Below are 13747 nucleotides of genomic sequence, written 5' to 3'. Positions count from 1 at the left end.
CCCCGTTGGCAATCCTATTGTGCCACAGACATAGCAATAACACTTAGACTTAAACTGCTTTACAACCCTCTCTAAGCGGTTTACAGAGCCAGCCTATTGCCCCCAACAATCTGAGTCCTCATTTTTACCGAAGTCAGAAGGATGGAAGGCTGAGTCAGCCTTCAGCTGGTGAGGATTGAACTCCTGGAGTACTGCCTTCTAACCACTGTGCCGCCACGGCATGGTCTTCATTAGTTACAATACAGGCAAATGGTTCTGTCCTTAGTTGGGGTGCACAGGGTATATTGAGTATCAATTTTTTGGGGCTTTGCTTCCCTCCCTTCCTATTAAATGTCACCAGCTGATGTGAAACTTCATATTTATTTATTTATTTATTTATTTATTTATTTATTTATTTATTTATTTATTTATTTATTTATTTATTGGATTTCTTATGCTGCCCATCTCACTAATATAGTGACTCTGGGAAGTTTACAATGTAATAAAGTGTAAAAAATGCTAATTAAATTGGAATAAAAGTTAAAAATTAACATGTATGTATGTATGTAAGTATGTATGTACATATGTATGTATGTATTTATTTGATTTCTAATATGGGATGGTGTTGGAGGTGGGATAGAGGGGCTATTTCAAAGACTGTAAGAGGGACTATAGTTCAGAAACTATAAGATTGGTAGATTTAGTCATCTGTCAAAACATCCTCTCCAGAAGAAATAAATGGCTACCAGGCTGTGTTTGTATCATACTTAGATGCTAGTGAGAAAACGTTCTTAATTATGCAGGTCTGTTGCTGTGAACTCTTTCCCCAATATACCAAGGACTAGGAAGGGAACATTCATTGGGGAAATAAAATTTTCAAGGAAAAGGCCTATATTATTTAAGACAGAACAATTTAGGCAAGCTAGGAGATCTGTTTAGGAAAAAAAAATCATTGCAACACATTATAAATTCAAATGCTTTTCAAATGCTTTTAAAAGCATTGTTTAGGGGAAAATGTAGTACTGTTGAATAATGCCTGTGAATTACTTTGACGCAGTATTTTTGGAGGGAACGTGGTCTTAATCAACAGTTGATTTTTAGAAATACTGGAGCCGTACAATTTCTCTCCCCCCTCCTTTGGCTACATGAGTTCAGGAGACAAACTAAACAAGGAAAGAGTATCTGAAACTAAGGATGTTGGTTTTGAGCCTGCCTAATCTCTAATTTTCAGCTAATGTCTCCTTTTTATCATGGATGATCTAAAAAAGAAAGAGAAAGAAAGAAAGAAATGAGAAAGAAAGAAAGAGAGAAAGAAAAAGAGAGAAAGAAAGAAAGAAAGAAAGAAAGAAAAAGAGAGAAAGAAAGAAAGAAAGAAAGAAAGAAAGAAAGAAAGAAAGAAAGAAAGAGCTTTCAACAGTATAAGAAAAGTGGTGATAGATGTAAGGATTATGAGCTCAAAATAAAAATAATGCCAAGTGTAATAAAATTTATACAAAGAAATTAGCACTTAAGATAAAATTTTGACTCTAGGAAAGAAATTTGAACAAAGAAAAGAATAAACTGTTAATCAAAGTGTCTTTGCAGCCTTTGGGGTGATAATTTAACCTAGCAATCATTACATTCAGAGATGCTGGAAAAAATTTAAAACTTACCCAATTCTTTGGAAAAAATTACAAGTTCTGGAGCTCACATTTCAAAGGAATGAGAAAATGAAAGAATTTGTCTTCTGACTGTCTTTGTAGCCCGAGGAAATAGGTTCTTTTTTTATATATATCTATAATCCAGATTTGTATAATTCAGCCTTTTTCTGATGCACTGTGCTGTAATTGGTACACATTTTACCCTACTGAGTTTAGAAATGGAGCATAAAGAGTAGAGATTGCAAGGACAGAATTCCCTTTTTGCTTCTGCTTTGATTTTACCAGATTGAAAATTTGCCAGTTAGATTAGATTATCTTTCTATTGGCGCATTTCACTTTTTTTTTTTTTTTAGAAAAATGTGTGTATATATTTTATTGGTAAGTGTAACAACCAGAGGATATAATAAAGTACAACCAAAACTATAACTGTATTAATAAAATCAGAAGACGATATAAAGCACGGGTGTCAAACTCACCGTGTCACGTGACGTGTCGTGACATGTTGCAACTTTTTTTGCATTGCGGGAGCTGGGATGGCCTCCGCATGATGCAACCAGCCTGTGGGCCAGCAGTTTTACACCCCTGATAAACAGAATAGAGAATAAATGAGGAACATTTGTAGAAACTAAAATGTATATCCATAAAGTAGCTCAATCTTTAACATTAAATCTAGCCATATAGATCATCTATTGCTCCATTTTCTCAGTTTTGTTAGAAGAAGGTATTTTGATACAAAGATGTTTACATAATAAGGTTTTTAGTATTTTGTTATTTGGGTGCTGTATAGTATTGAATATAGATAAGAGAAAAAAGGGGATATTTTATCAATATTAATTATAGTTTTAGATATAAATGTTACCGGTAGTCCTTGACTTATGACTGGTCACTTAGTGTCTGTTCAAAGTTAGGACTTCTTCTTCTTCTCCTTCTTGTGCCATATCCGTTATCGGACATTGGCGATCATGTTGGCGATCCTGTTTTTATCAGCAGCTGCATGAAAAAGTGCTGCTGAGTTTTGTCCAAACCAATCCCTTAGATTTTGAAACCACGATGTTCTTCTTCTGCCTGGACCTCGTTTGCCTTCAATCTTTCCCTGGAGAATTAAATGGAGTATGTCGTATTTTTCTGGGTGTCGCATCACATGTCCGAAATATTCTAATTTTTCTTTTTTAATTGTTTTGATGATTTCCCTTGGCTTTCCCAGGCGGCTTATCACTTCATTTCTGATCTTGTCAACCCAGCTTATACGTAACAGCCGCCTGTAAATCCACATTTCAAATGCTTCTAGTCTCTTCAGGTGGCCTTCTGTCAGAGACCAACTCTCTACTCCATAGAGCAGGATAGAAAAAATATAACATCTGACAAGCCTGATTTTCAGTCTTAAGCTTATGTCGTGACCGCAGAAGACCTTTTTCATTTTGAGAATGCTGTTCGGGCTTTTTCTATCTTTGTCTTTACTTCAACGGTCATGTCCTAGCTTTCATGTAAATTAGAACCGAGGTGCGTGATCCTTTCAACTTTTTCTAGTGGTATTCCTTCTGAATTTATTGGTGGTAAATTAACAGGTTGTTTGCTGACGACCATGATCTTGGTTTTTGAGGTGTTAAGCTTCAAGCTGTATTTTTCAGATATTTCTGTGACTCTGTTGATGAGGAGCTGAAGGTCTTCATGCTTACTGGCAAGCAGAACTGTATTGTCAGCATATTTTAAGTTGTTGATCCAAACACTGTTTACTTTGATGCCAGCATCGATGTTCTCCAGTTAGGACAGACCTCCCCAAAGGTACTTATGACCCGCTTATGAAGTTCCAACAGCTGCTCCCCCCACATAGTCACATGACTGCATATCAGGCACTTGATAACCAGGCCACCATTTGCATCACCCTTTGGTCACAAAATGGCCTTTTACTTCCGATTTTTGGCAAAAAAAAAAGCAGCCCCATAGTGAACAAGTGGTTCACTTTACAACTGTGGCATTTGCTTTACGACTGCCATAATAAAGGTCATAAAAACCATGGGGTCATGGGATTATCTGCTTTGCAACTGACACAACTTACAACCATTATAAGCAGGCTCCAGTTATGGTTCTAAGTTGAGGTTTATCTATGTAGCCATTATAATTATCAGACTTTTCTTCAGCATTAGCTACTGTATAACACTAGGAATGAAATGAGTGTGCCTCTTTTGAAAAATGCTTTTATCTTTTGCATACTAAATAAATGTATTTAGATGCTTTTGATGGGGTTGGTTCTACCCCACCTGTATGGCTGCTGTTGCCAAATAGTAATAATAGGAATGAAGACTGTAACCATATCAGAATCTTCCCCATGGAAAACAGTCTCCCCCTTTTTTGCTTATTAATGTCTCCCAGTATGTAAAGACACCTAGACTGTTAGTATTCCTGCAACAAAGTACATTAATTAATAATATATGTTACACAAGATGAGAAATGATTATTTAAACACATCCATGTTTCATCAAACGGGTTGCCCTTTAATGAAGTTTTTAGTTACTAGAACATAAAATTAAACACAAGACTTTAAATTAAATATTAAAGATACAACTAATGTCCAAGAGCTGAAATATGTTAAGTTACTTTCATGCTAGGTATTGTCCCTTCTTGCAAAACTAATAATAATAATAAAAACTTAAAAACTTCCAGTGTTGGAGCATTCACCGCTTCTGGAGGCAGGTTGTTCCACTGGTTAATTGTTCTAACTGTCAGGAAGTTTCTCCTTAGTTCTAGGTTGCTTCTCTCCTTGCTTAGTTTCCACCCGTTGCTTCTTGTCCTGCCTTCAGGNGTTTCAAATTGGTTAGCTGGGCCCAGAGGTTGAGTTTGAAAATTAATAAATTTTATATAATAAATTATATCAAAAGTCAGTATAGTTGTGTTTATAGGCAGGGAAAATGGAAGGAACAAGGCAGGTAATATACAAAAGCTGAAGGCTAAATCAAGCAGAAGAATTTAGGTACCTTGTTTTACTAAAAATGGGAAAATATATGGTCAAATGTTCATTTATTTATTATTTGTTTTTCATATTTCTAAACCACCCTTCTCCCTCAAAGTGGAGTCTGGGTGGTACACAGTAAAACATGGAAGCATAAAACAGTAGGTAAAAAATAAAAAAATAAAAATCTGGGTTATTTTTTTTTAAGTTATAAAGGTAGTAGATAATATGTTTCAAAAATGGTGAAAGTTTATCAATATGTCAAAATAGAGAGAAACACTGTGACATAATGGTTCAAATTGTTAGGAAAAATATTATGAAACACTGAAAGTGCAATCAAAGCAAAGATCAATAGCCCAACAGTTAGGCAAAGGATTACATAGGCGATAAAGAAGATGGATCAGCAATCATGTATTATGTAACTTACATTATGTAGGTAGGAAAGATTCCCAACTTTATATCTGCAATAATTCTTTCCTTATTTAATGGCTCTAATTTCTTTGATTATTTCATCCTCCATTTCTGAACTCTAGGTAATCTTGCTTACCCTGAAAAAGCAATAGTGTGATAGGAATATGACAAGGTGAGAACCTAAAACTGCCTTTTTCAACCTGGTGACCGCTAGACGTATGCTGAATTTTGGTTCCCATAATCTCAAGTCAGCACAGCTCCAGGATTTGAGAAGTATATTCCAACACATTTGAAGAACATCAAGCTGGAGAATGCAATAGTCACAAATAGTTGAGACAAGTAAACAGAGACTTATGTCATACCTACCTGTGGTTAGTTGATCTGGCTAAGACAAAGTTTCAATTCCTCTCTCTTGCCCTCCATCAGGACATTGCTATTGTTTGCAGCTTGTAGCTTAAAAACATCAGAAGAAACCAAGCTGGCCTATCTGACAGACCACCAATCTCCATTTGTCTTTACCTGCCTAGTAGGGTCCTGTAAGGTGGGTGCATTCCAGGTCCTCCAGGTTAAAGAATCATCTCATAGGACCACATATACTTATGTCTGTTGCAATTCCTGCCCTCTGGAATGATCTCCTTCCCCTTATGTCACTCAGGAAACTACTGAAGACCCAGATGCTGAGGACAGGATGTTGAGGACAGGATGATTAAGGATCCCTCTTTTGTTCTTTTGCTTGATTTGATTTCTATTGTTTTAATCTTGTTTTGAATACTTTGTTCTTCTGATCAATTGTATAAGTTCTGAGTGTAAGATGCTCAGAAACATTTGGAAAACAGGTGGCTTATACATAAATCAAGGCATAAGCACACATTAGTTCAATTGGTGACCAAAGGAGTTCTGAAGTCAGCAGTTCCTTGTATGTAAATATAGACATATTCCAGCTACATAGGAGAGAATTGGACCAGTTTTTAATAATAAAAGGAGAGTGATGTTAAAGAGCTATGAACTGTTTCTTCAGAAGTTCACTTCCCTGTGAACTATTGTCCAAAGTAGTTTTTTAACCACTTATATCATTTAGTTTAATTCATTAAAAGTATATACTTAGCATACTCCCACAATGATTGCCTGCTGAGCCGAGGGAAAAACACAAACTCTGAGAAGTAAGCAACATGGGGGTGGGGGGTGGGTGAGAGCTGTCACTCAGAGTACTACCTTTTTACTGTTAAAAAAGGACCCCTCTCCTTTCTGTGGGGTTTAAAACAAAAACAAAATGGTTCTGCTGCCATCCTATCAATCTTGGCCTTCCTCTTTGGAGGCCCTCTTGCTGGAAATGGCTGGCCACCACTGGCTCAGAAATGTCTATGCTGCTTCCCACGAAAGGCGCAATGGCAGTAGTGTGACCTGAAGTGAAAAATGAGGGAAGCAGAGAAGAGAAATGAGCTCCCAAGGCTAATAAATCCATCACTGGCAAGGCCAGGGCAATGTACTGCTCTTGTAAAAAAAAATTGGCACGGGCTGCTGATAAGAGGGTGGGGGGGGAGAGAACATTACAGTGCCGTGTGACACTGCAGGATACTGTCCCTCCTTCGGTTGGGGGCAGGGTTAGGATCTGAAAAGCAAGGCAGGAAGGCAGGAGTCTCTGATGCCAGATTGATTGCTGGTGTAGCAGGCAGTTTCTCTGCAAAGCTCATAAAGCTGAAGCTGCAGGAGATTAAGTAGCTTGAATACTCCGGCTGCAGCAGTAAGGTGGAGGGGGGGAGTGAGGAGCTGAGAAAGCCAAAAGAAGCCACTGATGGGTGCCAGTCCTGGACACTTTGTTGTGTTCTTTGGAGATGCATGAGAACACCCGGTTATGGATCTTGAACCCAAATATATCCCTTCTGTATTTACGCTTCACATTTCAGGGAAAGCTTCATGCTTTGTACTAGTTGTAGTAGATTGCTGTTCTTTTTTTTTCTTCCTCCCTTTGTTCCTTCACACTTGAAGAAAAGCTTGAAAGTATATTTAGCACTGAGTAACATCTCCAATGATAGGCCTGGAGGGAGGACTGGAGAAGAATTCCACAGCTTTGAGTTTATTTCTTTCAAATCAATATTACAGCAATGTCTGTATATAAAAATGAAAAAAAAAATCTAGTAGAAAGCAACTTTTCCAATTATCTATAGTACTCTTTTCCTCTTCCAGTTAAAATATTGCTATAGACAGGTTTGTCCCTTGGTTGTGTTACTGCAAGACAGAAAAACAGGGATTCTGGGTAGTTTGTGATCTAAGAGTCTCAGCAGGTGAGTTACCTGAACAGTATAAATTGGCTCAGCCCTCACAATTCTGTTCCTGTTGGTGTAGCTGATTAGCTCTTCTGACGGTCACACTCAGAAATCAAATGTCTGGAATAGTATAAATAAATCATGTTGGAAGTTTGGCCTTGATGTTCCAGATTACCACTTTGCTTTGCTTGTTTTATAAGCCATGTCTTTCTTCTGCAAATGAATGATTTACCGGCTGATTGGGCTAAAATCAAGTTTTGTCTCAGCCAGTGGGATTTTTCAAAAATCTTTTGTCAGTAATTGCTATAAAGCTGCTTTCCCACAAAGAAGGAGAGTTGTGTCCGCATTGGCAAAATTCTCCAGAGTCAAAAGATAAATTGGGACCTTCTTCAAAAGGACAACATGCAGAATGATTTGACACCATCGCGGTTGTGGTGGGCTGTACAGATGGCAAGATTTTGTTTGTGTATTGCTTCCCCTTTTAACTGCAACTCATCCAAGAGGCAGCTGCTATTTTAAGGTTGTATGAAGCTCAGCGCCCTGGCTGTGTTACCAAGAATCCTGTGAATGAGCTCTTGGAGGTGATCTGTCTTCAGAATAAGATTTTCTAAAATTGCTTGAGTTTCATTTGCAGAACAGACACAGCACCTGCTATCCTCGGATCACTGAAAAACTCAAGCTCTTAGATAAGTTCTTGAAAGACACAAAGAGTTCAATTTCCATATTCTTTGTTCACAAGAGTACGGTTACTAACAGTGACTTTCCAAGCAGCTCTTTTCTTTATTCAAAAAGGGGGGGGGGGAGAAACCTCATTTAGAAACTTTTCTTGTAGAGAACTCAAGACAGTCTTGAAGGAAGTTAGGAAAAAGGCACCCTTAAATGAATGAGGCATGGCTGCTTAGTTACTTGATGAGGCTTTCAAATGTTTGTTTATCTATTTTATTAAATTTAAATGCTGCCTATCTCACTATCCAAAATGACTCTGGATGGCTTAGAAGACAATAAAATCGTAAGTATAAATGCAATTAACATTAACAAGAATTAAAAAAAGACCAAAAAACATGGCAGTACGACCGGTATGGAGGAGAAATCTTCTCTGTTACTCCACCTGCCATCTCCAGCATAGAGTGCCTCCATTGGGACCCCAAGCCAACCAGCAGACTCAAGTTTTAAGGCTCTTCTGGAAGGCCAAAGGGATGGGGGGTGGATTTCACCCCCTGCAGCAAGATGTTCAAAAGGGCAAGGGCTGTGGTAGAAAAGGCTTTTCTTTCAGACCCTGCCAGCCAAAATTTCTTCTGCCAGATCAAGTGGGACAGGACACTCCCATTGGAGTGAGATGGTTCCTCAGGTACGCTGGTCCAATTCCACATATAATAACATGTAATATATTTATTTCATAAAAATATATAATTCCAGGCAACATCTGCATGATTTTCATATGTAGATACAGGACCTCAAACCTAAGGATGGAGTCTTAACAAAGTGAAATTCCACCTCTTCTCAAAGCAATTTACGTGGGCTTTGCAAATGGGATACCGTCCCAAGCTGTTGAGCTCTCAAACGATATGGCATAATGTGCATTTAAGGAGAAAAATGCAAAATCCTCGAATCATTTATTTATATATAAACATGGGACATTACATTTACAAATGTGCAGTACAGTGGCACAAGAGTGCTGTGGTCTAATGGTTAAGATGCTGGGCATGTCGACTGGAAAGTTGGCAGTTTGAGATCCAAGCACCATGTGACCGGGTGAGCTCCTGTTCTTGCCCCAGCTCTTGCCCACCTAGCAGTTCAAAAGCATGCAAATGTGAGTAGATAAGTAGGTACCACTTTGGTGGGAAGGTGACAGCATTCCGTGTACTCTGGCCACATGACCATGCCTTTGGGAATGCTGGCTCCCTTGGCTAGGAAACAGAGATGAGCACTGCCTCCTAGAGACAGACATGATTGGACAGGGGAAAACTTTACCTTTATCTTTAGTACAGTGGACAATATAGAATTAATGTAATTGAATTATACTTTTGTGTGACTTGGGTGAAGAGGTGATGGGACTGCTTATTAGATATGCAGGTGACATAAAGCTGGCTGAGATTGTTCATTCTAAGAATTCATAAATAAAAATCTGATCAAAAGAGAGAGGTCCATGTGCTCACCTTAAAAAGTTGCACTCAGGAGCTACATTTCTGCCCATTCATGCTCTGAAGCATCTTTTTGGAATGTAATCTGAAGAGGCACAGCGTTATTAGAAACTAAATCCTATGAGGAAAGATGGAGGTAGTTGTCCATGGTCAACCTTAACTGTAGGAAGAACTTGATATCACTCTTCACACATTACTGCTTCCGGTTCTGATCACCACAGTACATAAAACATATTGAGACCATAGAAAGAGTGCAGAGAAGAGCAACAAAGTTGATAAGGGATCTGGAGACTAAATGTTTGATGAACAATTGAGGGAACTAGGTATAACTAGGTGACATGATAGCAATCTTCCTGTACTTGACGGAAGATGGGGTCAACCTATTCTACAAAGCAAGTATCTTCAACCCCTGGGTAGCAAACCAGTACCAGTCTGTGGCCTGTTGGGAACTAGGGTGCAGAAGTGGCAGCCGACCATGTGAAGCTTCATTTGTGCATGCAGGGGAAACCATCCCCTCCCCTTCCCCCCGCCACTTGTTCATGGAGCCAGAAAGGTTGGGGACCACTGCTCTAAAGCACCTAAAGACAGGACAAGAAGTAATGAGCAAGGTTCATTAAAGAGAGACCCAAATTAGAACTAAGGAGAAATTTCTTGTCAGTGAGAACAATTAATCAGTGGAAGCTCTTAGAATACAATACAATAGAGCTGGAAGGGACCTTGGAGGTCTTCTAGTCCAGCCCCCCGTTTAAGCAGGAGAACCTATACCATCTCAGACAAGTGACTGTCCAGTCTCTTCTTAAAAATCTCCAGTGATGGAGCGCCCATGATTTCTGGGGGCAAGCTGTTCCACTGGTTAATTGTCCTCACTGTCAGGAAGTTTCTCCTTAATTCTAGGTTGCTTCTCTCTTTGATTGGTTTCCAACCATTGTTTCTTGTCCTGCCCTCTGGTGCTTTGGAGAATAATTTGACCCCCTCTTCTTTGTGGCAGCCTCTCAAATACTGGAATACTGCTATCATGTCACCTCTATTTCTTCTTTTCTTTAGCCAAACCCAAGTCCTGCAGCCGTTCTTCATATGTTTTAGTCTCCAAGCCTTGGATCATCTTAGTTGCTGTTCTATGAACTTTTCCCAAGGTCCCAACATCTTTCTTGTAGTATGGTGACCAGGTGTGGTCTCACTAGGGTTTTATAAAACGGTACTAATACTTTCTGTGATCTTGATTCTATGCCTCTGTTTATACAACCCAGGATTGTATTAGCTTTTTTGGCTGCTGCTCCACACTGCTGGCTCATGATCAAGTGATCGTCCACTAGGACTCCAAGGTCCCCCTCACAGTAGCTCTGGAAGTTGTGGGTGCTCCATCATTGGAAGTTTTCAAGAAGAGATAGGAGGAGCATTTGTCCAGAATGGTATAGGGTCGCCTGCTTGAGCAGGGGGTTGGACTAAAAGACCTTCAGGTCCCTTCCAACCCTATTATTCTCTGTTCTATGATCTACCTGAAAGGATGTCATATAGCAGGACAAGATATATTCTCTTTTGATCCAGAGTACAGGATACCAAATAATGGACAAGCATTAAAGCAATGTAGATTCATAAATTACAGAAAACTTCCCAAGGGCTAGGCTAGGGCAATTTAAGAGTGGAACTAATTGCCCATAAAGGTAGGCTCCCTTTATTGCAGGTGTCCCCAACCCTCGATATGTGGACTGGCATGCCAGAAACCGGGCCGCACAAACAAGCAAAGCCCCATCTGAGGGATGCAAGCAGCATACGAAACTGCATCCCCTCCAGTCCACAGAAAAACCTCTCTCCGTGGAACTGGTCCCTGATGCCCAAAAGGTTGGGGGCAGCTGTTTATTGGGTGTATTCAAACAGAGACTAGATAGTTGTCCATCAGGGATACTTTCATTTGGATTCCCATGCTGAACAGCTATTGGATTCAATGCCTGAAATAGTCTCTTCCAACTTTATTATTCTCTGATTCTCTGTTATTCATTTATTCATCTATTATTTACTTTTTAATATATTCTCTATCATTTGTCATTAGGAATAATACACTTTGTCTTTTACTGCATGAAAACCATTTGGATGTGCATAATATCAGCCTTCATAAATATCCAAAAACCATTTGTTAACACCATCTGTTTCTGTATTCAGTAATATTTTTCTATTTTTCTCTGGACCTCTTTTTCTACAAAACTCTGCCATCTTTTATTCTATTTTTCTACCTTGCAGATTAGACATTTCCTCAGTAATTTCTCTAAATTTCTTCTTCCCTGTGGATATTCCAGATTCCTGATTTTTTCTCAATCTTTTTTCTCATTGACATCCCTTCCAGTCCTTGTAGCGTCTCCCACAACTAATTTAAAGAAGTATTTTCCTTTACAGACTTCATTATTGATAATATATCCCACGCCTTTGTGCCTTATTTATAAAACACTAGCTTGCCTTATCAAACAATAAAATTAAAGCATTGTTTTTCTTATTCTTCCTATTTCTCGCCCAAATAAAAACTCTATTTTTTAAAACTTCTGGCCTAGTTATCACCTCCTTCTCCCTCTATCACACCTGGATATTACCGTGTTTAGCTTTCCACTTGACCATCATCAAGCGATCCCATGATACACCAACTGTCACTGGCTCTGGAAACATTTGTGTGTAAACATCAAGAGTTATACGAATCTGGCTTTGCCCAGGGTTATAGAGAATAGAGTAGCAACTTTTGAAGTAAGTTAAGTGTGCTTTTGAGAGTTTCTGGCCTGTCACATCTGAAGGACACTAGCTTGGACAAGGCTGCTTTGGATAGCTCTTGGCTGGGAAATCAGAACTTGCATTGTTCCAGTATCTAGACTAGAACAGAAAACCTTTGCTAAGAGGTGCAGGGGTGGGGTGGAGGATACAAAGAATTAATCCTTCCTCCATGATAGATAGTTCTGTGATATGAGGTGATAAATCTCCCATTTGGCACAAGATACGAGACAGCACTGACACTCAAGGTCAATAGATGTATTTTCCCGTCCCCTCTGAACCTGGGATTGCAAAGGTAATCTCAGGGTGTTCACATAATGGTGAAGCACAAGGGGATGGGGGTGGAGGTAAGAAGCAACAACTATATTAGGTCAGCAGGGCCATTGTCATCTGGGGAAACAGGTAGAAGAAGGGAGAGCAGAACTGAAGGAATCAATACATTAGGTGAAATATGAGTGACAGCAGGACACTTCCATGTCAGGTGAGCTTCAACATCTCTTCCATTATCTTTCTTCTCAAAGTTTCCCCCTTTCTGAATATAAATAAATATATATATAAAGAGAGAGAGAGAGGGGGGACAATAAGAATTTCCTGATTACCATTAGTTTGATATAAACTCTATTCCCTAGCTTGAGAGAAGTTGCCAACTATCCTATGTTTTGTAACTAGAGGAGCTTGGTTTACTCAGCTTTCGAGATTATGTGGAAGTCTTTTAAAAATTTATTTGCCAAAAATGTATAATGCCCCATATAAGATACAAAACTTAAGTTTAATGTTATATAATTCAAGGATCTTTGCTTTCTAGAAAAATGTAAAAAGGAGAACATTTGTAGCATTTCCCTCTGAATGAGAGATTTTGACTGTTCCTGTTTTGTGCTTAAAAGGGTATCCAGAAGCCACCACCTCTGCCATTTTCATACACTGATGAGTTTTAAATGTTTCTGAAAATGAGACATATTTACATTGGAAACTAAAACCTGAGAGGAGGGAGGCTCAAAATTCAACAAACAGGATGCAGAATGCAATGTAATGGTGAATGTAACTCATAACCATGGGAATTACTTTCTTTTACAGGCAGCTAATCATTGTTTAATTTCTATAACTATTATAAATATCCTTTGGAAAGAAGAATGGGATAATTATAATTATAGTACAGAATATGTGGCTCCATTATGACTGTTAATATCTGATCTCTTACATGATTTTAAAAATCTTTTTAATAATGATTCTTTTTGTAGATATGTTTATTGTTTTATATCCTTCCTGTGTGCCATCCAGAGACATTTTTGTGAGAGAGCTATCCACGTAAATTTGATAGGTAAATAAATCCCTTATTATAAAAGAAATACAAACATTGGGAGCTAAATACTCTAATTCTGTGTTGTGTCATATTCGGTATAGATGGATGGTGATGTTTCATAATTGGCTGCTTTCATTTATTTGTAGGGTTGCCAGGTGTCCACTATTTGAGTGGACAGTCCGCTTTTTTCACATTATGTTCACTATTTTTTTCCACAAAATAGTGGACATTTTTTTTATTCAAAAGCTTTATGATGAAATGGTACGTAATCTAAAGCTGTACAGTCTACTTTTTTTACTACTTAACCCCCCCCCCCC

The sequence above is a fragment of the Protobothrops mucrosquamatus genome, unplaced genomic scaffold, assembly GCF_001527695.2.
Source record: "Protobothrops mucrosquamatus isolate PMUCROS unplaced genomic scaffold, P.Mucros_1.0 scaffold791, whole genome shotgun sequence".
Classification (NCBI taxonomy): Eukaryota; Metazoa; Chordata; class Lepidosauria; order Squamata; family Viperidae; genus Protobothrops; species Protobothrops mucrosquamatus.
Note: the sequence above shows the minus strand (reverse complement) of the source record.